The 24,778-nt window shown below is 48.1% G+C and overlaps 2 long non-coding RNA genes across 2 annotated transcripts in view; one reads left to right on the plus strand and one right to left on the minus strand.

The window, feature by feature from the left end:
• Positions 1 to 24,254, plus strand: LOC142924416 (uncharacterized). The gene is made up of 3 exons (XR_012941624.1): positions 1 to 1,355; positions 20,393 to 20,560; positions 22,175 to 24,254. It is a non-coding gene; the product is annotated as an uncharacterized LOC142924416 (long non-coding RNA).
• LOC142924417 (uncharacterized) overlaps positions 20,367 to 24,778 on the minus strand; it is a 13,729-nt gene continuing 9,317 nt past the window's right edge. The window contains exon 3 of the long non-coding RNA XR_012941625.1: positions 20,367 to 22,081. This is a non-coding gene — a long non-coding RNA (uncharacterized LOC142924417). The remainder of the gene's footprint in view (positions 22,082 to 24,778) is intronic.

Raw genomic sequence — 24,778 nt, forward strand, 5'->3', positions numbered from 1 at the left:
AACGGTCGTTGTAAAAAGCACACCTGATGACGACCGTTTGTGTTATGGTCGAAACATCGTGAGAATTTGTAGTGTTTTATATATATTTTATTATTTTATGGTTTCCCTTCAACGTGATTTTACCGAAAGAGCTAAGAATATGAATTACTGCAGTCACGAAAGCTTTAAATAATAAAAATACATAACGTGGTTAAGTAATAGGGAGCCATCCCTTGACCGCACCGGTACAGCTATTGAAGGCTTCACGAACTACGTGGTCAAAATAGATGTTAAATAATGTGGGAGCCAGAGGACATTCCTGTCGCACCCCAATGTGTACAGGGAATGGCTCTTGTGGTGCACCAGCAGCGAAGCCGTCCTGCCGACGCCGTGGCCGCGACGCCGCCACCTCCGAGCGACGGGGCCGACGCTGCTCTTTCCTCACCACCCCCCACATGAACACACACACACCCCCACATAGAGCCCCCACATGAACACACACACACCCCCACATAGAGCCCCCACATGAACACACACACACACCCCCACATAGAGCCCCCACATGAACACACACACACACCCCCACATAGAGCCCCCACATGAACACACACACACCCCCACATAGAGCCCCCACATGAACACACACACACACCCCCACATAGAGCCCCCACATGAACACACACACACACCCCCACATAGAGCCCCCACATGAACACACACACACACCCCCACATAGAGCCCCCACATGAACACACACACACACCCCCACATAGAGCCCCCACATGAACACACACACACCCCCACATAGAGCCCCGAGGGGAGGTCACCTGGCCGACAGGTTTTCACCCAGAAGCCCTCTCGTGGGACCAAGCTTCACGGTTTCCTGCGACCAGGGAATTGGGCGACCTCCCCCGAGGCTAACGTGCACCGCGGCGCCGTGACTTGGGTTGTAATCACGTGGTCACGACGGGGCTGCTGAGCCACCGCGGGTATAAAACACCCACAACACACACGGGTCAGCAGGCAGGTAGAGAGGGGGGGCGGAGTCACGAACGGCGGGAAAGACAGGGCCGGCCCTCTGATTGGTCGGACAGATGCGCTTGTTTAGAGGGTGAAAAGCGGACGTCTGAGAGAGCACCGGTCCGGGGAGAGTGGCGGGAAATCCGAGCCACCTGATTGGACGGGAGGCCAGCGGATCAGCGCCGATTTATCTTTGATGTAGAGGACAATAAAAGGAATAGAGAAGGTAAGGAGAGGGAGTTCGTATTGTACTCAAGCCAGGCTCGGGGCCGTCGACTTCCCAGCCACTCGAACGTCCGTGTGACGAGTCGAAGTGCAGCGAGGATCCGACCCAGCAGCCCCGTACGAGTCGAACCGTGAGTACCCGAGAGTGAGATATCGAGGCCCTTGTGAGATTGTCTTAGGAGAGTGATTTGAAAGAGGCGATACAGATCGGGTCTTAGACCATCGGGAGATAGGTTAGACCTGCCCTGCTGACTCAAACTGACTCGGGTAATTTAGCCTCAGACTCGCTGAGAATAAACTGTTGGGGATCAATAAACCTTGTCGTGTAGTTTCTGCGAGGGTGGAACGGATGCATGTTGGTGTGCGTCGTTGTACCCTGTGCTTGTGCGTGAGTGTTTACCCACACACCCCCATACACCCCCCCCTATACACACCCTCCCCATATACCCCTACACCCCCCCTACCCACACTCACACCACCCCACACACCCACCATACACACCCTCCCCATATACCCCTACACCCCCCCTACCCACACCCCCACACTCACACCACCCCACACACCCACCATACACACCCTCCCCATACACCCCCACACACCCCCCAATACCCCCCCCACACCCCCACAGAGTATCAGCATATAAACGTTCACTCACATAACACCGATATTACACACATATATAGATATCTAATTACTTATTATTCTGGTGTATCTGGTGCTCTAACCGTGATTTGTAAAAGCCCCGCGTAAAAATCACTCGCTAAATAAATGAGAGGTGTGTATTTACCCTGGAGAAATCCGATAAGCTATGAAGCTCTTCTTGCACAAGATGTCCCAGTAGTTTACAACACAGTAAAACAATTGATTGGGTTAGATCGCGTAAATATTGATGTGTCGTTAAACCCCGCCACCACCCGACACAGCCAATTAGTAAGGGTTTCTCACGTAAACAAAACGTGCCAATTAGTTACTACTTCAGCACACTGGTTGTGTGTTGGAGAGTTAAACCCACAACGTTTACAAAGCACGCGCATGCATGCCGGATTATAAGACACAGTTATTCCTGCAGAATCGCATGTCCCCCTCCCGCCAACGACCCATCATCCATCCTAGAATGTAAATCTATAAAGTTGGATGGGTTAGCTGTAGAAACTTTGCCAAGGTAAGGTGGTGGTGGGAGGGGGGTGGAGTAAGGTTTATGTGGCAGTCCCGAAATACGAAATGTCAAGGGTTTTAAATAGTGTCCTACATACAGTAATAAAAACACATTAAATGTATTCCCTCTGCTAAATATCAAGTACCAAATTGTGCGGCGATATGCGAGGAAATCCGCATCATCATCATCGTCGTCTTTCCATTGGCACGTGCGAGATACGTGGTTTTATATACCGCCAGGGTTTAACAACACACACACATCACGATTCGTTATTGATTCCTGGGTCGTATCGCCTGAGTTAAAATGCCACTTTTGTGTCGTGCAACCATCCACCAAAGCAAGGTGAGCAAACGCGTTGTCGTTGAAGAGCAACCCACACACAACAAACACTTTGGGTTTTTTGTTGTTGTTGTTATGCTCGTGGTTACAACCAGCAACATCAGGCGATTGTCGGAATTTAAATGAATTTGCGCGTTTGTTCACGTGACGTTATTTGGTTGCCGTCGGGTGGAGGAGGCTGTAACGACACACACACACAAGCGCACATTTGGCACTTTACTAGCCGGAATTTGATCCGAATATCGATTACGAATCGTAAACACGCACACACGCGTGCCGGATTATAAGACGCGCTCGGTTTTTGTTTAAAGCAGGTTGAGGAATCCGAATCTTTATTTAGACTGGAGGAATCCGCAGGGCTATGAAGTTATTTTTTCACAGATGGCCATCAGCATCATCATCATCATAAAAGTTACACCATCATCCTCGTATTCTTCTCTCAGCACGTGGGTGATGGGAGCCCGTAGTTTTTTTTTAAAACACATTACACAAGACCCACTTGTTTCCCCTGAAATGTTTAAAGCGAAAGTGAGGAGGGGGGGGGGGGTGCGTCTTTAATCCGGTATGTGCGTACACCAAGCGTGTATCACGAGGGGAGACAAAGGCGGCCGGGCGTGGTCACCCACCCACCCCCTGGTGTGAACGTGCCGGCCTTCATAGCTGCTGCTGCTACTCGCGAACAGCACTTGCCCCAAACAATCTGCTGAGATTGTATCACGAGGGGGAGACAAAGGCGGCCGGGCGTGGTGCTGCTGGCCACCCATCCACCCTCCTCGTGCTGCCGTGCCGCTTTACTCGGCAAGCGCCCTTGCCCCTCCAGCCTGGTGCAGGCTATACGGGGGGGCTTTGTCGTTCTGTAACTTTATTGACATTGCCAGCACCACCACCCCACCCCCCCAAGTTAAACATTCCGTACTCTCCGGATTATACGCCGCATCTTTCACCAGTTTTACAGCAAGAGTCGCGTCTTACACGCGGCAAGAAGCGTATTATTCCTTAAGCAAAACTCAAAAGAGTGAGAATATTTATTTCATCCTGGAGGAATCCGATGAGCTGTGAAGGTCGTTTTCGCAGACGTCCCAAGACTCAGTTCTCCAACATCAGACGCGCGAGTCGATATATCTCCCGACTCACGAGTGGGTTTCCAACACTGGTACACAACAACAACAACGTGGAGATACACAACCGAGTTGTGGTTGTACGCACACGCCTGGTGGTTTCAACGTATGTGTGTGTGTGAGAGAGAGAACATCTTTGTATAACTTTATTGACCCCCAACCAAGGCACAATCCTTGTGGGGGGAGGGGGGGAGTCTTACTTTCCGGAGCGTCTTATAATAATCCGTGGCCAATGTATAATGATGCGAATAAGTCGCTTCCACGTCGAGTCGCCGGTTAATGTGCCCCTGCTGTTGGTCGCGTTGGACTCTGCGAGGTGGACGCAAACTCTTTTGTTCGTGCGCACTATTTTTTTCCCCTCCTCTCTCTTTCTTGTTCTCTTTTTTTTGTTTTTAACTGTAACTGAGTTGTCTGGGGGGTGGGAGGGTGGGAGGGTGGAGGGCGGGGTGCAGGGGAGTGGGGGAAGGGAGGGTGCAGGGGGGTGATGGGGGGCGGGGGTGTGGGGGAAGGGAGGGTGCAGGGGGGTGATGGGGGGCGGGGGTGTGGGGGAAGGGAGGGTGCAGGGGGTGGGGGAAGGGTGCAGGGGGGGGGCGAGCCCGCGCGAACAAAATTACATTTCGTACCCCGCACGCGCATGAGCGTCCAATGAGCACCCCCCCCCTTCACCGAGCCTCGACGGGTCACGTGCGCCGACTGCTCGACCAATCGGTGGTCGCCTCGCCGATCCATTTTATTAAATTTAAACGCGGGTCCCCCCCACGACCGCCACTGACGCCGTTGCTCGCCTCCCATTGGTCCTGGGCCACATCTCTTTGGTTGCGACGTCACGGATTGAGCGACCGAAACAAAAAAACCGACGCCATGTTAGGTAGGGGTGTTTTTGGTGGTGAGGGGGGGGACGCACCGCCGTCTTTGATGACGTCGGTGTCGGGCCCCTTACCCCCCCCACCCACCTACCCCCAGGTAACATGGCCATCACCCCTCCAGCTGACCTGCATCACGATGTTGCTCCAAACCCGCACGTGTTACAACTGCTGTTGGACACTCTTACGGCTTTTTTAAACTACTCGTGCGCGCTATTCGGCGATGAATTGGCCAGATGAGAAGGAGCGGATACGAGTTGGCGATTGCTTGCACTAGCATTATCATGGTGCGGTCTACTAAGAATAACATTTGAAAACACGTGGCAGGATTGATGAAGGGGAATGTGGCCTCGTAAATTTCAATGCCGTGATCCACGTGGCCACGTATGGTGCGAAAAAAGTTCGACATACATAAGCGCTCTTTTCTACACACGCCGTGTTTGAGACGAAGCCCAACGCGTTCTGCGTGGTTGGGAATTGACCTTTTTCATGGAAACGCAGCCCAAGAATACAATAAGTCTCACAAACTAAACTTACAGCTTCGACGAGAGAAAAACACACTCAAAAGATAGTCACGGGCGCCTTTGCGACGTTTTCTCTGCCGTCGTAGCATTAACATCGAGAGCGATATGATGGAGCGCATTATCAGAGCTATAAAGCCCTTGTTCTTTCACGAACGAAGCTGCAAACATGTATTTAAACAAACACGACCAGTGACACAATCTTATCTGGCAGCTCACCAGGGTTGTTGGTTCAAGCAAGCCTGACTGCTGATGAGACACTGAATGTCGAAATCGGTGCAGAGTTTGCTTCCATAATAGAGGTTTTTTGGTTAGAGAGTTTGCTTGTGTTGAGCCAATGCTGTTGAAATGATGCGCTCGTAGAAGGCCCTGTTACTGATGGGATGTGTAAATAAAGACTGCTGGTTTTTTTACGTGGAGGAACAGATGTGAAGGAGCCGTATTGTTTGCCATGCGTTTTGTTCTCTTATATTCACTATCTACACTCATGATTATTTTGTGTTATCTACACGAGTTTGGCTTCCCAACGTCCTTAACTGTTTATATAAAGACGTTAACGTTTTATTATTTTGCAAGGCTGTTATTGTATCTTGCAAAAGTTCCATGAGTGAGAATACTGCCACATGTATTTGTAATATTTTCCTATCCCCACGGAAATGTTTTTATATCAACTGAACGTTTGCACTCTTAGCTTTTTAGTTATTATGAAGGAAATGCAATGGTGATTTCAACACTGTACCGGCCACAAACGATGTTATGATATCCACTATCCTGAAACTAAATGTTTTATGTCGTGCATACCAAAATATTGTGCCCTAAAATATTAATAGTTACGTTTACATTTAATAATTATTACTGGATATAATTAAGGCAGACAATCCTTAATATCACTAAGAGGAATTGTAAAGGTGATTACAATAAAAAAAACAATGTAATTTCAAGAATGTTCAAAGTGTTTATTGAAAGTCAATAAATGTTTAGATGTAACTCAAGACATCACATTTTTAAAAAGGTCATCAAATGCATCATAGCACTTCAACCCATTCAGATCTTTCAATAGTACACTACACTGGCCAAAATGTACATTTCATGCAGTCATCTTGCTTGGTATGTATATCGTTTGCAATAGAGACACCTGTCTCAACACCCGCACGTTACAAGGTGGTTTAAATTTTAGCAGACCTGCATGGCGGATGAAACCAAATGCCAAGTTTAGGTAGTATATCCAATTGACGAAAATCTCTACTTTTTTAAAAGTAGGAATTCAACCCTCACATTGTCCATAGCAGCAACTTTTCGCGTTATATATCAAACAAAAACCCTGCAACTCTTTAATTAATCTACGGTACATTTTAAAGTACGGTGCATACATGTTTTATGTGATTTTTTTAACAATGTCATAGCCCTAGAGTTTATTTCGCTGTACGACTGAGCAATATGGCAATTAGTTGCCCTGGTAGGAATTCGAGCAGGCAATAAGTGATACTTTCATGGCACCGATGTGGGCAACCACACACGTTGGCAAATTGAAACAATAATATCGCATATAATTACAAATTTCCTGCAGAAAAATGCAGTATAATTTGATTATTATTACTTTTGGTCCGTTTGAGCCAATCAACATTTAATTGTACAGTATTTGCCCAAAAAAGTGAACGATGGAAACGGTTTAAGCATGATTAGAGCTGCCATTTAACTGTATGTTACATGTAGCCTGTGCTTTTGTACATAGCCTGGCATCCTCTCATACTACGAAGCCTGTCATCCTCTCATAGTAGTTTTCGATTTATATTTTCCATCAGTGGATGAAGGCAACAATGGTGATGATCATTGCTAAATACTGAAAGGGGGGTGGGGATAATTAGTTTTTTTTATGTTTCAAATAAAAAAACATGTATTTTAAAAAATGTATGTCATTCCTAATATGAGATATATAATTGAATGTTTTCCTTCAGCGTTTTACCTTCCTCCAGGGTGGCAGGGACAATTTTGTAGTTTGCTGTTCAGTGCTCAAAGCACAAAGCTGGCTCATGCCTGTTATATGCTCTGGTCTTGCAGGAATGTCAACCGAACTGTTATTTTCTTTACGCAAAAAAATATGTAATGATGCACGCTCTCTGAAGCAAAATATACGCTTGTCTTAGTGGTGTCTTACATGGTTATAAGTAATATTTATGTACGTGTATGTAATAATAATAAGCACACGTGGTACACTTTCACAGTGATCTGCATTTTAGTAGTGTGATGGTTTATTTTGTTGTAGTTAACTAATGATGATGAACACTCGTTGTATCCTGCCGTCCTGATCACCGTCATCATCATCAGCAGCAGCCACAGATCTACCTGTCTCCATTACTCATGGTCTCACAATGCCACAAACTATCTCACCACCACAATCCTCTGAAGCGTTTTCCCCTCCTTCCAGCGACGTGTCTTGCCCAAGCCACTTGTTCTTCTTCACAGCCAATGTATGAATGACTTTAACCTGTGTATGTTCTTTAAACCACGTGTTCCTATTTTTATCTCTCAGTGTAATTCTATAAGTACCGCGTGCTAACCGATTGCGCCATTGGAGCTGCCACCTCTCAGTGTAATTATAAGCATTACACTTTTCAGTTTTCATTTAATTATTTTCATCATTGAGTTTCTGGTCAATTGGATATGCCCTCATGAAATGCTTTATTCTTCATCCACAGCGGTATGTTAATCAATTAACTTTTACAAAACGCCCCAACTTTTTCTAGTTTGAATCTTTTCCCAACACTTTGATCCTGGTCCATCCTGCCTTAGGTGCTCATATATCTGATATATATTACAGCTGTGTGACTCCAACAGATATCTTCAGTTGTGTAGTAAACGTGTTCTACGTGACTTTTGTTCAAAAAGTATTTTGCCGATGACATAATCATTGTAATAACCAAAGGAAATTAACTCCCAAGAAATTATTGAACAACTTTAAGTTACAAAGCAGGGCCCACGATAATTGAGTACCGTAGTTCTGATATCAATAAGACCCTAATTGCCACTGGAAATTCCAATTCATATTAATAATATTTACAGAATTCTCATCTGGTAATAAAAAAGCTCATCAAGGGACAACGTTCGAAACTTAAGCACATTCGCTTGCGTAGATACACACACGAGTTTGTTTCCACGTCTTATTTAAATGTAAAATAATAGCAATGGGTAACGTCTATCTGCAACGGTTAGAGCTCTCATTGTTTTAAGATTGCGCGTTCATTGTAAGAGCCTTTCCAGCTGTTGTAATTTAATGTGTATTTCACAAGTATAAGGTTCATTATACCTGTTCGCGGGAGTAGCCTGCCTTTTTTTAAATAGCAGCACACACAAAGTAAAAACTAAAACTTGTGTTCCTATTTTTATCTCTATAGCTAAACGCTTTCGAGTTTGTTAAATATTATTAATATGAATTGGCATTTCCAGTGGCAATTAGGGTTTTATTGATATCAGAACTACGGTACTCAATTCTCGTGAGCCCTGCTTTGTAACTTTAAGTTGTGCAATAATTTCTTGGGAGTTAATTTCCTTTGGTTATTACAATGACTATGTCATCGGCAAAATACTTTTTGAACAAAAGTCACGTAGAACATATAGCTTACACGCTATCGAGTTTGTAAAATACTCGTATGCCTGGTGAAGAAGTCGAGACGCACTGGGCCAATCGTTTCCGGCAGGATCCTCACGTAATAGCTGCCAAGGCTGCCCTGCTTGGACATCCTTAGGCGCCACACATTTAAAAACCATCCCCCCGCAAAGTCGCTTTGGACGACCACGCACGACGGAATCGCGGCACAGCTCACGTGTTGTTTTGCTACTCCTTGCTTGTAAAACCATTTTGACATCTCACAACAAAATACATTGACGCCACCCTTATCAGCGTCGTCGTCAACAACAGCAGCAGCAGCCACGTCGTGTACCTCCATCCCCCATCGCCACCGATCTTAATGCAAGGGAGATGCGAATATGATCTCACGTTATCCCTCTCCACTTAACCTTCCCAAACTTCCCCCCTCTGCTCCCTTAGCACGGATGGCTACGTACGGCGTGAAAGAAGTTCAACGTCCACGCGTACTTAACCCCCCCCCCACCATAGCCCTCAGTCAAGTCAGAAGTCGTACACCGCGCTCGCTCACACGAACTCACCACCTTCCATCGCCTCATGTCGGCCGTGTCGAGGGGCTGGGGGGCTGGGGGGTGCTGGGGGGGCTGGAGGGGCTGGGGGGGCTGGAGGGGGCTGGGGGTGCTTGGGGGGTGCTGGAGGGGCTGGGGGGGGCTGGGGGGGCTGGAGGGGCTGGGGGGGCTGAGGGTGCTGGAGGGGCTGGGGGTGCTGGGGGGGCTGGGGGGTGCTGGGGGGGCTGGGGGGCTGTCCCCGTGGCAGCCGCCTCGCGTCCTCATCGCCGGGGCGGACACGCGGAGCGGCAGGCAGCGACAAAGACGGAGCCAGCCCCGACACCGACACACACACTCACCTTCATCCCCGCTGCACACCTACACCCACCCCCAACACACTCACCTTCATCCCCGCTGCACACCTACACCCCAACACTCTCACCTTCTTCCCCGCTGCACACCTACACCCAACACACTCACCTTCTTCCCCGCTGCACACCTACACCCAACACACTCACCTTCTTCCCCGCTGCACACCTACACCCAACACACTCACCTTCTTCCCCGCTGCACACCTACACCCAACACACTCACCTTCTTCCCCGCTGCACACCTACACCCAACACACTCACCTTCTTCCCCGCTGCACACCTACACCCCAACACCCTCACCTTCTTCCCCGCTGCACACCTACACCCCAACACCCTCACCTTCTTCCCCGCTGCACACCTACACCCCAACACCCTCACCTTCTTCCCCGCTGCACACCTACACCCCAACACCCTCACCTTCTTCCCCGCTGCACACCTACACCCCAACACCCTCACCTTCTTCCCCGCTGCACACCTACACCCCAACACTCTCACCTTCTTCCCCGCTGCACACCTACACCCCAACACTCTCACCTTCTTCCCCGCTGCACACCTACACCCAACACTCTCACCTTCTTCCCCGCTGCACACCTACACCCCAACACCCTCACCTTCTTCCCCGCTGCACACCTACACCCCAACACTCTCACCTTCTTCCCCACTGCACACCTACACCCAACACTCTCACCTTCTTCCCCGCTGCACACCTACACCCAACACTCTCACTTTCCCCGCTGCACACCTACACCCCAACACTCTCCCCTTCTTCCCCGCTGCACACCTACACCCAATACTCTCACCTTCCCCGCTGCACACCTACACCTACACCCAACACTCTCACCTTCTTCCCCGCTGCACACCTACACCCAACACTCTCACCTTCTTCCCCGCTGCACACCTACACCCAACACTCTCACTTTCCCCGCTGCACACCTACACCCCAACACTCTCCCCTTCTTCCCCGCTGCACACCTACACCCAATACTCTCACCTTCCCCGCTGCACACCTACACCTACACCCAACACTCTCCCCTTCTTCCCCGCTGCACACCTACACCTACACCCAACACTCTCCCCTTCTTCCCCGCTGCACACCTACACCTACACCCAACACTCTCCCCTTCTTCCCCGCTGCACACCTACACCCAATACTCTCACCTTCCCCGCTGCACACCCACCCCCAACACTCTCACCTTCTTCCCCGCTGCACACCTACACCCACCCCCAACATTCTCACCTTCCCCGCTGCACACCCACCCCCAACACTCTCACCTTCTTCCCCGCTGCACACCTACACCCACCCCCAACATTCTCACCTTCCCCGCTGCACACCCACCCCCAACACTCTCACCTTCTTCCCCGCTGCACACCTACACCCACCCCCAACACTCTCACCTTCCCCGCTGCACACCTACACCCCAACACTCTCCCCTTCTTCCCCGCTGCACAGCTACACCCACCCCCAACACTCTCACCTTCTTCCCCGCTGCACACCTACACCCCACCCCCAACACTCTCACCTTCTTCCCCGTATAGCCTTTAACAGACTGTTGGGGGGGGGGGTGCAAGTGCTGAGAGAGCGCCGCTGCCGACACCACCGCCACCAACGCCACCACCAACGCCACCACCACTATCACCAACACCGCCACCACCAACGCCACCACCACTATCACCAACACCGCCACCACCAACGCCACCACCACTACCACCAACATCACCACCAACACCGCCACCACCACTACCACCAACACCACCATCAACACCGCCACCACCACTACCACCAACACCGCCACCACCAACACCGCTACCACCACCACCAACACCGCCACCACCTACACCACCAACACCACCGCCACCACCGCCACCAACACCACCACCTACACCACCGCCACCAACACCACCAACACCACCACCTACACCACCGCCACCACCACCGCCGCCGCCGCCGCTGCTCGTCTCGGGGTCTCGAGCTCCCGGGCGAGCGCGGACGGTGTGCGGGATGGGGAGCAGCAGCAGACCTGCCCGAGTGAAATCTATGGTGGTGGTGGTGGTGATGGTAGTTGCGTGTTTTTGTGTTGTTGCTACTGCAAGCAACTCGCTACATATCCACAGATGTGTAAAATTATGCCGTGCAGAGCGTATGCCAATATAATTGTGTGTGTCGTATGGCAGACGTTCTGGTGAACTATCCATTGGAAGTGAGCTCGTTAGCTCGCTGCCTTTCCCCCCCCCCCACCAAAGACTGTAGCTGAGAAGTATATGCGCCTTTACAGGATGTAGTTGCTATGTCTCACATAGCATATGGCAGTGTAGTACGCTATATATATCACACCTACTCAACTATTTACTTTTATTTGACCAGGTAAAGCCTATGGAGCTATTAGATATTTTTAAAGAGGCGATCTAGCCACACATGACAGCTGATGGAAGTGGCTTACCACACGTAATCTTAGCCAAATAATTTAAACGCATGTCTCTAAATGCGGAGGGTTAAATTGCAGGACTACGTGATCACGGGGAGAGAGATCACGCGAACTCCACATGTACAGCGGGAATTGTCTGGTTCGGGATCGAACCCACGGCCTCCTGCATCCCAGACAAGGGCGATAACATTTCGTCACCATGATGTTGACGTTTCGGTCAATTGTTCTTTGGAAGGAATCTATCTGCCTTTCTCTAACGCCTTCCCTTGAAGGAAATAAGCGTTTATGTGGATGGATACGTGCACGTGTTCATGGTTATGTATGGGCGCGGCGGTGGCGAGATGTTCACTACCTTTCCTGGGATGTCAGGAGTTAGTGGGTTCGATCCCCAACCCTAACGCCTGTATATTTGGAGTTTGAGTGTCTCTCTCCCCCGTGGTCACGTGGATTTTTCTCCGGGTCCTCCAGTTTTTCCCTCCACATTTAGAAACATGCGTTCAGAGTATTTGTAGCTGCTATAAATTTGCACGTGATAAGCCACTTCGTTGAGACATCATTTGTGGCCAGGTCGCTTCTGAAAAAGAGCTACATAGCTCAGTGGGCCTTACCTTGTAAAATAAAATAAAACAATGGTTAGTTCAATAGTAGAGTTAATTGGTATTCTTGAACGGAAACTTGCTTCAAGCACACATGACTTGGCGTTCTTCTCGCTGGTGATCTCACTGCTGGCGAGAGTTTGATATTGATAAAGGCGAGGGAGAGATATGTTTATAATCTAAAGGGCGTCGAAGTCTACACACATGCTAGGCAGACCACCAACGAGAATTATGCCCGAGGGATGACCGGCTCGTTGTTGGCCTTAGAGGGTGAAGAATCACGCACGGCGTTATCTTTCTCCAGAAGCCCAACATCTATTAATTTATGTATCACTTGATGTGTGTGTGACAATACATACTACACAGACACGCAGTGCCGGATTAAGCTAGTGCGGGATGTGTAGCATATGTTATAAAGGGGCCATAAAAAAACATTAAAACACTAATTTTTTACTTGCATAGTAAAGTAATTGTATTTTTTGCAGTTGCTATACAGCCAGATAATACTACAAATCGTGAACCTTAAACACCCAGTCGTTCATAAAAGTTGAAGGCAGTATAATACTATAGTAATAGCGCAAGTGCAGAATCACTGAACCGGAATTGATAGCTTGAAAGCATTTAGCGCGGGGCCCTTGAAAGTGCGGAGCATATTTTACTTTTGCTACTAGGATAATCCGGCACTGCAGACACGTATATCTGTCCTACAAATGATAATCCAACATCTGTGTATACATCCACTGCTTATTTACACTTAGAATGGAATACAGCAAACCCGTGGTTTTCTCTCTATATATTGCCTTTCCCTATTGCTGTATTGCAAAATAAACGTTTTATTTTGACGGACTTTTGCCTAATAAATGAAGCAATGTGTATCCCGCTCTGAGTCTAGATTTGTGATGTTATTTCTTTGATGCAGTCTATAGCTCCGCACCATCATTATTATCATCATATCGGGAGTGGCTTTAGATATACTTACAGTTCTGTATATGTAAATGCGATATGTCAACAACACATCGGTGTGGTGATAGTTCCAAACGTGCAATGGATTCCTTGCATAACTAAAAGCTTTACCATATCTCTCTCTCTCGCCAAAATAATTAATGCATATCGATGAGCTTTCAAATGCCTAAGTATGAAGGGTGTGTTTAATGCAGTGCAGGAAAAGGAATACCGTATATTAAAAAAACAGTAGTATATTTAAATTGTACGTGTATATTATATTATGAGTAAATATACACACCGTATTATTATTATTATCCGGATTATAAGGCGCTCGGGAAAGTAAGACGCATGCCTGGTGTCAAGAAAAATCAAACAAATCTGGTCACATACACACACCGTATTATAAGACGCACCCCCAACCTTTGATAATAAAGGGGAAACCGCGCGTCTTATAATCCGGAGAATATGGTACTTGCTCCAAAATTAGACTAAATCCCATCGCAGCCACTGAACCGGCTATAAAATCTAACTAGCGCTTTTTTATTTTTTAAACATGCTTGATAACTACATTGTAGCAGTCTTATTATGCAAATTAGTTGATTAAATTGACGTTTTGGCAAAAGAGCCTTTCAACCGGAGCCAAAATCTCGGCTCAGTCTCTTGGCCCGCGGTGCTCGAGTGCGATTCGAAGGTGACAAAGCCAACCACCCTTTTTATACACACGTGTATATTATGTGTATATTATGTGTATATTACGTATGTTGCATTTTTTCGTACCGTACGTAGTCCGCCGTGCTAATCGGAGGTGCCGGGGGTAAGGGCAACGAACTAAACACAAAAGTCAGTTCTAAAATAAATACGTTTTCAATCTGGATGATTTAAAAGCTCCCAGTGATTTCCTCAATGCGGAAGGAAGAGTCGTTCCAGACGGCCGCAGAAGCGCATCTGAAAGCGCGTCACCATCATTGTCGTCGTCCTGCGCTGCTGAACAAACTATCGGTCTCTATGCTCTCTGACTTTTAATCACCACAACCACCACCACCAAGTACCGGGGTAATATAATAGTGCATGCTAAAGACGGGTTAAGCAGTTTACAATTACACGCGGGAGATGCGGCAGGCAAAGCGTTCCGTCACACGTCATTCAAAACATTTATAACCCTGCCGATATAACAATTTGCTCATGACCTGAATACGCTCACGCATGTTTTATGAACGTCCATCTGTGCCGTTTATATGTTCTCCTACAGTATAAGTAATGTACACATCTGTACCGCCTGTATACAGAGGATATACACATTGCCCGTGTCCGCGGATGTGATGGATATGTCTGCGAATGTATACTTGGTAATTTTGCGTGCCTTACAATGTGCGAGAGTGGCTAAAGCAAGGGGGTGGGGGGGGGCTTGGGGAATCCGAAACACTTTGGCCTTTATTTATATATATTGTACACACATAAGGCGAGTTAATCCCTACGCGTGCGACAAACATGTAATGCGCTTTTTTGACGTTGTTCCGTGGTAATCTCGCATTCACGTGGAAACAACGACAGAGCGGCTTTGCGTGCGAGCGAGCGAGGTGCGTATGTGAAAGTGAACAGTCTCCCCCCCCCCCACGTTCCCCTCCCCAGATAATGTAAATAATACTCGTACGTTAACGTTGGGGGTCACACGCATCCTCCACAAGCGAATTCCTGTGGAGTGTATTAGCGCGCATTGAAACGCAGTGTGCCGCGCGCGCTCGTGTGTGCATGGGTACGCGCTCACTCACGGCTCTAGGCGCTGCGTGTGGTGTGTGTGTGTCTGTTGGTGTGTGCCTGTGTTGGTGTGTGTGTCTGTTGGTGTGTGCCTGTGTTGGTGTGTGTGTCTGTTGGTGTGTGTGTCTGTGTTGGTGTATGTGTGTGTCTGTGTTGGTGTATGTGTGTGTCTGTGTTGGTGTGTGTGTGTGTGTCTGTTGGTGTGTGTGTGTGTGCCTGTGTTGTTGTGTGTGTGTGTTGGTGTGTGCCTGTGTTGGTGTGTGTGTGCCTGTGTTTGTGTGTGCCTGTGTTGGTGTGTGTCTGTTGGTGTGTGCCTGTGTTGGTGTGTGTGTTAGTGTGTGTGTGTGTGTGTTGGTGTGTGTTTCTGTGTTGGTGTGTGTGTGTCTGTGTTAGTGTGTGTGTGCTGTGTTAGTGTGTGTGTGCTGTGTTAGTGTGTGTCTGTTGGTGTGTGCCTGTGTTGGTGTGTGCCTGTGTGTCTGTTGGTGTGTGTGTGTGTGTTGGTGTGTGTGTGTGTTGGTGTGTGTGTCTGTTGGTGTGTGTGTGTGTGCCTGTGTTGGTGTGTGTGTGTGCCTGTGTTGGGTGTGTGTGTGCCTGTGTTGGGGTGTGTGTGTCTGTTGGTGTGTGTCTGTTGGTGTGTGCCTGTGTTGGTGTGTGTGTGTGCCTGTGTTGTTGTGCGTGTGTGCCTGTGTTGGTGTGTGTGTGCCTGTGTTGGTGTGTGTGTGCCTGTGTTGGTGTGCGTGTGTGCCTGTGTTGGTGTGCGTGTGTGCCTGTGTTGATGTGTGTGTGCCTGTGTTGGTGTGCGTGTGTCTGTTGGTGTGTGTGTGTGTGCGCGTGTGTGTGGGTATTGTGGGTAGCGGTCGTGCATCGGTTAGCGCGCTGCGCTACGAACCCGGCAACCCGAGTTCGATACCCGCTCACGGCAAACACCACTACGCCAGTGACGATTGTCTGAATCGGTTCTAGACCTCCCCTAGGTCGACTCAGCCTCAAATGAGTACCTGGTGGGCTGTGTAAAACATCGCCACTAGGGAAACAAAGGCGGCCGGGCGTGGTGCTGGCCACCCACCCCGTCGTGTGTCGCTAACAGCACTTGCCCCTACAGTCTGTTAAGGCTACACAGGGGGGGTCTTAGTTTTTTGTTGGCGTGTGTTGATGTGTTGGTGTATTGCGGTCGTCTGGTGAGCCGAGTTCACTTCCCGCCCACGGCCACCGACAACAGCGGTGACGATTATCTGAACCGGTCCTGGGCCTCCCCTAGGTCGCCTCAGCCTCAAAAGGAGTAACTGGTGCGGTGCTGTAATTAAACGTCAGCGCTGGAGAGACAAAGGCGGCTGTGCGCATGTTTTCCGGCCATACAACCCACATGTGCCCTGTCGCTCACCACCTGCACACTTGCCCCATCAGCCTGTTTAGGCTACACGGGGGATCTTTGTCTTTTGTGGTGGTGGTGGTGGTGAAGGGATGGGGGGTTGAGTATTCTCTACGGAATGCGCTCACAAATGATACAGAGACGATGCAAACGTTCCACGCGAGACGAAATGCGCGGAGTTGTCCGCACCGCACCACAATCCACGAATACAAATAAGTAATCCGTAATGTTTGCACAACAACGAGTTATTGTTACGTGAATATGGCAGCGTTGGCAGGTGTCATGTGCCCGCGTACAGGGCACTGTCACTGACTGGCACGCTTTAAAACTTGTAAAATGTAATTATGAAAAAAATGATGGATTTGTATTTACAGGTACTGTATTAAACGCCAGTAACGCCTTCTATAGCATTGCAGTGGAAGTTAATGCTGAGATGAAACAAATTCGTATGGAGTCACGGCCGTGTATTTTCCATTTCTCATGTGACAGTTGTTTTTGTACTGATTTATATTTGCTTCATTACAATACTTTATTTTTGCTATGTTTTGCTTTTGTCGTTGAGATGATCCAGGGTCGTTCTTGCAAAGTTGCACTTATCCTGATGACGCGAGTTCACACCTGGTTAAACATTATGAATTATAAAACCGTATAGTGCTACGACAGTTAGTGAAGTATCCGACCCAATTAATCTGTCATCATCAACATCAACCATGACCAATCAACTGTTGGATGAAGGGCCTTCCCAAGCAGCCTCACAACACATTCGCGTGAACTGCGTGTGCCTGGCTGTTGTATTTGCGTGCGTCTGGTCAACTCTCAAGTGGTCACCTCAAAGTGATCGGTGCATTGCCCGGATCGGCTGAGTATCTCCGCAAAGCCGCGCTGACTGGCGTGGTGAAGTATGGTCGCATATCTTCCACCCACAGAGTTAAGGGTTACATTTAACGCAGAGGTATACAGGAGGGGTTGTCGAATGGGGTCTCGGATTTTGACCCCCCCCCCCCAATAAAAGTATATATCCTGCTCTATAATGGTTGAATGCAATACAGTACTGTTTACATGTGATAAATCATATAGGAAATTTGGTAATTCCATGCACAGCATCAGTATGCATATTACTAACTAGTTATATGCCTAGATTCAAAGTGTATTCTTGCAATGTTGATGTAGCTTTGCAATTAATTTATGTCGTGAACTGAAATAACCGAGTTGAATAAAACTAAACTATAAACTATTTTTTATTTTATTTTACCAGGCAAGGCCCACTGAGCTATTTCGCTCTTTATCAAACTCCAATGTCAGGGTCGGGATCGAACCCACAACCACTTGTATACAGGCGAGGTGGTTAACATCTTTATGTGTGTGTGTGTGTGTTGGTGTGTGTTTGGCAGGGGGCATGGGGTGGCGACGGTAAAGTAGTAAAGGGAATGTAAGACACAAAGCCGGACCCACACCCCCCCCACCCAACTTCAACAGCCCTAGGTCCCCGTCAAACGTAATCCGTTTCTGCCAATGAGAACACGGCCTGGCACTCAGTTCACTGGGGCCACTGATTTCAGTAAGTCAATGTCAATGTCAATTGCTTTAACATATATGTGGCTCTCAATGCGTCTCGTCTACAGTGTATACATTGTGGGGAGCGGTGGTGTAGCGGTCAGCGCGCTGCGCTACGAACCCGGCAACACGGGTTCGATTCCCGCTCACGGCCAACACCAGTGACGATTATCTGAACCGGTCATGGGCCTCCCCTAGGTCGACTCGGCCTCCAATCGGTACCTGGTGCGATGTGTGAGCATCGCCGCTAGGGAGACAAAAGTGGCCGGGCGTGGTGTTGGCCACCCACCCCCTCGTGTGCCGTGCCGGCCTTCATAGGTGCTCGCTAACAGCACTTGCCCCTACAGTCTGTTAAGGCTAGACGGGGGATCTTTGTGTTTGTATACATTGTACTAAAACTCATCGTCTCAAAACGACGACCATTGGGAAATTCCACATTCCCATGACGGTGCAAGTTTATCGATAGAGACACCGCTGGGAACATTGCGAGTTGAGCGCTCTGCCAATATCGCCACCCAGCCGGATAAGAGCCGTGTACACGCTGGATTGTAGTGTGGCGGAGCAGTGGCGCAGTGGTTAGCACACTGCGTCATCAACATCGAGTGGTATCTCAATTGGTCCTGCCCCGTTACTCCCCTCTCCCCCATTCAACAATTCGCACTGACCATTGTGGTGAAGTATGGACGAACAACCCCCTTTTCCGAGGAGTAGAAACGAGGCCTTCATGCAGCAGGTAATAATCGACGGGGAGATATTTAATTTTGTAGAAAAGTCACAATGGACGTCACATCACACCCATCTCGTCACCCTGTATATTGTTGATGTCTCACTTGCAAACGAGATACAGTCTTCATTGCACGCCTCGCCGGATGTAAAGGCATTCATCCCCAGCACATGTCAACAAGACGTTTATTTTACAGCAGTGATCAACATTGTCTTTCGATCCTGCGTAAGCAGTGAACCTCCGAATAGCGCGGCTCAACACACGTACAGCAGCGGTGCACAAACACAATGAACACAAACTCATCACGTTCGTCAACAACACAGTGGCTTTAAAGGGAACTATATATAATAGACGACGTTTCGGACAATCGCGCTCTTTCGTGGTGGAGAGATCAGTGTGTCAAAATTGCGCCATGTGTCGCGTGTGTGTGATGTGTGTGATGTGCTCATTTATGTGTAACATTCACAATTGTTGTTGAGTTAGTGTGTAGACTCTCTAGTTAGTGTCTAGACTCTAGTTAGTGCATAGACTCTCTAGTTAGTGTTTCGACTCTCTAGTTAGTGTCCAGACTCTCTAGTTAGTCTATAGACTGTCTAGTTAGTGTGTAGACTCTCTAGTTAGTGTCTAGACTCTCTAGTTAGTGTCTAGACTCTCTAGTTAGTCTCTAGACTCTCTAGTTAGTCTCTAGACTCTCTAGTTAGTGTCTAGACTTTCTAGTTAGTTTCTAGACTCTCTAGTTAGTGTCTAGACTCTAGTTAGTCTCTAGACTCTCTAGTTAGTGTCTAGACTCTCTAGTTAGTGTCCAGACTCTCTAGTTAGTGTCTAGACTCTCTAGTTAGTCTCTAGACTCTCTAGTTAGTGTCTAGACTCTCTAGTTAGTGTCCAGACTCTCTAGTTAGTCTCTAGACTCTCTAGTTAGTGTCTAGACTTTCTAGTTAGTGTCCAGACTCTCTAGTTAGTGTCTAGACTCTCTAGTTAGTGTCTAGACTTTCTAGTTAGTCTCTAGACTCTCTAGTTAGTCTCTAGACTCTCTAGTTAGTGTCTAGACTTTCTAGTTACTCTCTAGACTATCTAGTTAGTGTCTAGACTCTTTAGTTAGTCTCTAGACTCTCTAGTTAGTCTCTAGACTTTCTAGTTACTCTCTAGACTCTCTAGTTAGTGTCTAGACTTTCTAGTTAGTCTCTAGACTCTCTAGTTAGTCTCTAGACTCTCGGCGTACACTGCGATCGCAACTGACGACGGAGGTGATGAACTTCGTTATTACGGTGTTTGATTGCCCCCCCCCCCCCCCATCTTTGCTTAGTCTGCAGGCATGCGACGAACGTGAGCAAACGAGACACGAGGCTTGGGGTTGCACTGCGTCAAAATGAGTTGGACTTTTGACTCCGTAGACAAAAATGCCGCGATTCTGACAGCGCCGCCTAGCGGATTGACGCGGCCAGGAAGCAGAGCGAGGTGATTGAGATCGTAGGTAAGTAAATCTCTATTTTTTATATATATATTTGTATTTTTGGCAGGTTAAGAGGCACTGAGCTATATAGCTCTTTTTCAGAAGTGACCTGGCCACAAATGATGTTTCAACGAAGTGGCTTATCATAGAAGTGAATGTAGTGTGGAGGGAAAAATAAAACGCGACCAGGGAGAGTCAAGGTCGGGATCGAACCTACGACCTCCTGTAAATCATGCGAGGTAGTTAACATCTTTCCACCGTGGCGCACATGCATGGAAACCCTCCCACAGATCATCAATTTAGAGCACCTTTAAGGGCCGGCAACGGCGCACGAGGCGGTGCCTAGCGTGGCAATGTTAACGCATCGCACCAGGTACTCATTTGAGGCTGAGTAGACCTAGGGGAGGCCTGGGACCGGTTCAGATAATCGTCACTGATGTTGGCCGTGAGCGGGAATCGAACCCGTGTCGCCGGGTTTGTAGCGCAGCGCGCTGACCGCTACTCTACCGGCTCTGACAACGATGTGTGGACGCGCACACAGTGCATGGCACTTCGTGAGGGCACACACGCAAACGCACGTACACGTACACACACACACGTACACACGCACACACAAACGCACATACACATGTACATACACAAACGCACGTACACACGCACACACAAACGCACGTACACATGTACACACACAAACGCATGTACACACGCACACAAACGCACGTGCACACACACGCACGTACACATGTACACACAAACGCACGTACACACGCATACACAAACGCACGTGCACACGCACACATGTACACACACACAAACGCACGTACACACACATAAACGCATCTACACACACAGAAACGCACGTACACACGCACACACACACATAGAAACGCAATACACATGCACATACACAAACGCACGTACACACGCGCACACAAACGCACGTACACATGTAGAAACACACAAATGCACGTACACATGTAGAAACACACACAAACGTACGTACACACACAGCAAAAGGCTACCATACACGCAAACTCTCATACAGAAACAATAATAATGAGCACATACATACAATCACTCACAGAAGTGTGTGCACGTGTACATTTTTTTTATGCTTGGACGCGTGCGACTATAGCGTATCGGAATAAATGTCCATTGAAGAATGTTACAAATAATCTACGATCCGATGCCAAAAAATAAAAAAAACGTGTGTGGCTTTGAGCAACAACACATATATATAGTTTTTAAGTCCAAGCCATTCATCAAACATGTATTTTTTTTGTACGTACGCATCCGCAACATCGCATCCATCGTGAGCTCACCCCCGTGGGGACCGTGGCGGTTTCGGGGAACCCAACAGTCGTGGTGGAGCGTCCGACGGGGGAGAGACGCCGGCCAATCGCTGGGGCTCCCACCTCTGAGATGCACAACGTGCAGAGAGACGCATCTCACAGTAGTGGACGAAGAAGAGACGATACTCCACGTGACGAATGATCCATTGTCTCGAGCGGTGTATTGTTATCGCTGTTGTCATTTGAGAAACTGACAAACAAAACGGGAACTTTCAATCAGAATTTGTATTTTTACTGGAAGATTTCGATAAGCTATAAAGCTTCCCCCCCCTCTCCCCCACAGATGTCCAGTAGGTGCAGGAAGACAGGACAGCAGCTATCTCACCAAGAGGACGTCCTGGGAAAACCAGGGCAGGTGGTAACCACCCAGTCTGTTCCATGTTACCCGACGTACCATAAGCGCGTGAATTTTGCATCACTGGTTCGAGACTGCCATAAGTCATGAACACCAACCTCGGTGATGTTCTTTAACAAGGAGACACTCTGACTCTGTAGCGATTTAGCATCACGTGTATAGGTTGTTTACACATTGGAGTTCATAAGAGGAATTTGTAAGTGATGCTTTTTTATTTTAAACGATCTTATATACGCATTGGAGAAGAGCAAGTCGAGGGTGGTATCGAGCACCTGGCAAGGATGTCCCCACGGTAGACTCCCCCTGGAACTCTACCGGGGATAGCAACGTCCCACTGGGCAAAGGCCTCGGGGCCGGCCCCAGGAGCACGCTGCTGCTAGCGGGACGACGTCGCTCGTCTGGCCTGGGAACGCCCGGGAATTCCCCAGGAAGAGTCAAAGTGTTAGTGGCCAGGGAGTTGTGGACCTCCACTACTCCACACGCTGCTGCCTCAGTGACCCTCGCCAGGACACCAGCGGGCTGAGAAACGAACTAACGAATAGACAGACGCATTCATTTCGCCTCCACGAAACTGCGTTTTCCCGACCTTTATGTTTTTGTTTTTACAAAGCAATCCTTACGTAAGATGTTATTTCTCAAGGGACACTGAACGAGTCGTGTTAATGTATGCACAGGGCGTGCACAACGGGTGGAACACACACACAAAAACCGCGTGTTTTGAGAAGAAGTGCTCAGATGATTATCGAGTGTGAGCGGGTTACCTCGTTAGGGATGACGCAGTTGCCAAGCCAAGATACTGAGCAGGAATTACATCATGGGCACAACAACAAAAAAAACCAACACACTTAATTCACCACAGGTTCCCCCCCCCCACCCCCCTTATACATTGAGTAAAAGATAACTTAAACCACGGATGAGCAAACACTGAACCCACAAGGTCTAATTGCCACCAAATTGTCGGAGCGCGCGCACAAGCCAAAGTCTCTCCGAGTGCATCACGAGCGGTGTGAATTGAAGGCGCGGCGGTGTTGTTTGTTTGTTGTTGTTGTTATGCACGCCGCAAGTGCAGCAGGCAACTTGGAGGCATGCACTCACCTGCTGTTAGCGTCCCGACTTGATGACCTGTGAAACTCAATTGCTGATACGCAACCCAAGGCGACTGGCATTCATTAAACCACTAACAAGTAATTAGGGTAAGGCGGAGTGCTTCCTGGAGTTAATCAGAATAAAAAAAAATCTGTATTTATTCTGGAGGAATCCTATGAGATATGAAGCTATTTTTATGAAGCTCTAGACAGCACACTTTCTTTAGAAAAAAACCCCGAATGCTTCGCATGAATGGTTCCCTTCCACAGTCACGTAATTGTCACTGATGGTGAAAAAGCGCGTGGCGATCTTCTTTCGGGTGAATAACATTTTGAGCACAAGTGTATCTACTACATGTGCAGTACGATGCTTTGCCCTTGCTCGTAAGCAGTTGGCATTAACTTGTTAAGGGTCATGTTCCAAAAGGCACACGCAAACCTGCCTCTATCAAAGGAAACCATCGATCATAATTACAAGGCTCTAGAATATTTTTTGCACGTTTTTTATGTGTACCCATTGATTGGTTGTCCCTTATATATTTATGAATCCAGGAAAGCCATACTGAGTTGTTGGACTGTTGTTCAGAAGGGTCCTGCATGAGAGTTAAAAAAAATATGTTTAAGATGTTTTTCAGCACCGACGTTTTGGAACAACTCCGTTTCCTCCCTTAACATCGTAAAAGCGAAATATATCCCAAAACACAGAACTTTAGCGCTGGATACAGTCACGTTTGCAAATGTGGTTTGTAACTTTTATCTAGTGACTTGCTTACCTTTTTTTCTTTATTTGGCACTGATTTTTGTATCATTTGCTGTTGTAACTTCACCCGCCCGCCCCTACTGGACATCTGTGAAACAAGAGCTTCAGAGTTGATCGGATTTCTCCTGCAGTCTAAATAAAGATTCCGATTCTGGTGTGTTCAGCCAAGTACTGGGTGTTTATTATACAAGTGGGAGGAAAGCGTAGAAAACCCAGAGAAAATCCATGCCTTGTGCGAGGGGGCAACACACTATCCCCGTGCAGATGTAATCAGATGGCGATAAAAAGGGACCTTTTTTGCCAGTATCAAAGTATGAAAAAATAAGAATAGGTTTTATCCTTTATAGCAATAAAACAGGAGGTGTTAAGATGTTAAAAATCCAAATAGAAACATTTTGCAAGGAATTAAGACTGCATTAACCACACGCATCACTTGTGGCGATTAGTCCGCACTCGCTGTTACTGCCTTCTCTTCGTGAGCCAGACAGAGCACAGCACCACCTCGACTCCGACGAGAAGGAGGGAGTTTCGCGACAACATGTGTGTGTGTGTGCGGTGATCCCCCCAACCCTCGCTCCTGCCTCCTCACAGTGCTGGATTATAACAGGCGGCCACGTGCAGCAGCGTAGCCAGCACCACCACGGGCCGGGTTGTTGACGGCTACGCGGTTAGGTTACTGCAAAGAGG

The sequence above is a fragment of the Petromyzon marinus genome, chromosome 13 (assembly GCF_048934315.1).
Source record: "Petromyzon marinus isolate PM22_M1 ecotype Great Lakes invasive population chromosome 13, UKy_Petmar_22M1.pri1.0, whole genome shotgun sequence".
Classification (NCBI taxonomy): Eukaryota; Metazoa; Chordata; class Hyperoartia; order Petromyzontiformes; family Petromyzontidae; genus Petromyzon; species Petromyzon marinus.